The sequence below is a fragment of the Lithobates pipiens genome, unplaced genomic scaffold, assembly GCF_037356315.1.
Source record: "Lithobates pipiens isolate NorthernLeopardFrog02 unplaced genomic scaffold, aLitPip1_a1.2 Scaffold_27, whole genome shotgun sequence".
Lineage (NCBI taxonomy): Eukaryota > Metazoa > Chordata > Amphibia > Anura > Ranidae > Lithobates > Lithobates pipiens.
The window spans coordinates 173,703,122-173,706,352 of NW_027507788.1; the positions used below are offsets into that span (position 1 = coordinate 173,703,122).

At 42.2% G+C, this 3,231-nt stretch overlaps 1 pseudogene; it reads left to right on the forward strand.

Moving 5' to 3' along the window:
- Window positions 1-779: 779 nt before the first annotated feature.
- Window positions 780-1,664, forward strand: LOC143932999 (olfactory receptor 5V1-like; annotated as a pseudogene).
- Window positions 1,665-3,231: the final 1,567 nt, after the last annotated feature.

Here is a 3,231-nt window from a genome sequence, read left to right on the forward strand (position 1 = left end):
CCATCAAGTGTTTTTTCTTGTCTACAAAGCACTTGGTACTTCAGTGACAAATCATTGTTATGGTATATTTAATATTAATATTTAATCACTGAAGTTTAAATCTCAACCCTAGCACTTTTCTTTTTACTTTGCCCCCTGTTACTAATGACTGTTTATGGGTATTCTAGGAACAATTCATATGCAGACTTCCAAAACTCTCTGGCCCCCCTTGTTAGGGATTCTAGGAACAATGTAGATGCAGGTCTTACAAGACATCATTGGCGATATTAGGAACAATTCAGATGCAGGTCTTCCAAGACATCATTGGCGATATTAGGAACAATTCAGATGCAGGTCTTCCAAGACATCATTGACGATATTAGGAATAATTCAGATTCAGGTCTTCCAAGACATCAGATCTTTTAAGACTTCCTGGTCAACACCATTGGGGATTCTGGGAACAATTCAAGTGCAGGTCTTCCAAGACACTCTGGTCACCATCTTTAGGGATGCTAGGAACAATTCAGATGAAGGTCTTCCACGGCATATGCCACCCATGACTGACAACCAGGTACCAGCCACTAACAGATGGATGTATAAAAAATAATAAAAATAGAGCACAAAATGTTTACCTTTATACCAAAGGGGCTGAGAAATTCTTTTCATATAGAAAACTAGATTTTGTGAAACTGCTATAAAGCATTTTACTGACCAATTTTCCAAAGAGAATGCTATCGAAAAAAAGTTATCAATCATTACTTTTGTCTTTTGCAGAAATAGAAAATGACTGCAAATGATTTTCCATGTTAAAGGAAGTTCAACCTTTGCTCTTTCCACTATTCTTGTTCATGTATGTCATAACAGTGGCTGGAAATGCATGTATAATCCTAACATATAATTTAATTGCCAATCTGCACACCCCGATGTACTTTTTCCTGGCCAATTTCTCCTTTTTGGAAATATTTTATGTGACATCTACTACCCCCAATATGTTGTCCAACTTCTTGTCAAACATTAAAGCCATTTCTTTTTATGGTTGTGTCATCCAAGTGTATTGTTTCCTACTTCTGGCAGGAACTGAGTGCTATATGTTGGCTGTCATGGCATTCGATCGATATAATGCCATTTGTCGTCCCCTGTTATATACAGTTATTATGAATAAAGGAGCTTGCGTTAAGCACATCATTGGATCATGGTCCATTGGTGCAATCAATGCAGCATTACACACAGTTATTACGTTTTCTTTACCATTTTGCTGATCAAATCAGATTAACCATTTTTTCTGTGAAGTCCCATCATTGCTTAAACTGTCGTGTCAACACACCTGGATCAATGAATTGACAATATTTACCTCCGCCGGTTGTATCATGATTGGCTCATTTATATTGATAATGCTCTCCTACATACAAATTATCTCAATAATTCTACAAGGTAATTTAAGTTCTGGGAGGAAGAAAGCATTTTCAACTTGCACCTCTCACTTGATAGTGATTGCAATATTTTACGGCCCTGGAATAACTGTGTATTTTAGACCCAAGTCTAATTATGACTTATCACAAGATACCATGGTCGCGCTGATGTATACCGTGATTTCACCCTTATTAAACCCATTTATCTACACCCTTAGAAACAAAAAAGTAAAATTAGGAATCAAAAAGATATTTTGTCAAAAAACAAGACACTGATTGTCTTTATTGTATCAAACAACTAAGGTGACATTTTAAGGATAAAGTCTTGTTCACAGTGCTGGTACAATGGTCAAGGTCAATCAGTGCCCAAGGCAAAGATGGGAAACTATGCATCCCCCCCTCCCCACTACCCATCAGAAACACCCCTGCCCGCCCATTGGTGGAGAAGGGGGACAAGGCCAATAATGACGAGTGCCAAAATGTGTGTAATGTTTGTTGCATGCAATGAAATAATACCAGTGCAAAGTTAAAAATGAGTGTTCAATTATGGGACTAACAGTGGCAAAGGGAAAAATTGTTCCCGGGTTGGTGGTGTCACTGAAAAGAAAAACATTTTTCCTGTACCAGCAGTGTCACTGAAAAGAAAAATGTTGGTGGTGTGACTGGAATGAAAAAACATCCCTGAGTTGGTGGTGTCACTGAAAAGAAAAATGGTTGGTGGTGTCACTGAAATGAAAATGTCCCTGGGTTGGTTGTGTCCTGAGAAAAAAAAAATTACCCGGCATATGTGGTGTCACTGAAAGGAAAAAATGTCCCTACATTGGTGGTGTCACTGATCAAGAAAGAATGCTCCTGTGCCTGTGGTGTTACTGAAAGAAAATGTGTACCTGTTTTAATGGTGTTACTGAAAGGAAAAAATGTCCCTACATTGGTGGTATCACTGATCAAGAAAAAATGCTCCTGTGTCTGTGGTGTTACTGAAAGAAAATGTGTACCCGTATTAATGGTGTCACTGAAAGGAAAAAATGTCCCTGCATCAGAGGTATGACTGGAAGAAACGCAACTACACAACTCCTCCTCCACTCTCATTACAGAGCCTTTCATTCAACCTCAACCTCTCCATTACAGAGCTACCCATCTTACCCCTTTCCCCCAGAACAGACCTAACCCCCCCCCCCCCCATCTTTCCACAGCACAGAGCTCTATCACCTAGCTATTTACCCAGTCCTCAGTGCAGGAGGTATAGATGCCAAGCAATCTGGGCTGTCATACTCTTCTTGCTCTGCAGCATGACAGCCCAGCGTCCTGGCAGTCACTTCTCCTGCACTGAGGACAGGGGTCGAGCCTTGCAGGAATGCATGGGAGCATAGTTCCTGTACTTTTTCTACAGCAGGAATGACGTTCCCTTTGCACTGTGACTGCAGGGGCCCGACCCTGACCTCCCTCCTCCTCTTGTGTAAAACATGATGTCTCTGTCGGTGGCGGAGTGTAGCATGTGTAGTACTGCAGCAGGGGTTAATAGATCATTGGGCACTCGCCAAGCTCATGCTGTTCACCGCTAGATTGTTGGGCTCGGACTGACTGACATGGTTCTACACCGCCAGGCAGCATTAAACACAGCAGGAGCGCCGCTCATAGTCCCGCCCACCCTGTCAGGCAGCACTGAGCACACTGGGAGCGGTGCCCGTAGTCCTGCCCACTACTCTCTAGTGGTGGACGGGACTACGGGTGCCGCTCCCACTGTGTTCAATGCTGCCTGGTGGTATAGAACCGCGTCTGTCAGTCCGAGCCTGACAATCTGGCAGTGAACAGCGTGAGCTTGACGAGTGCCCAATGTACTATT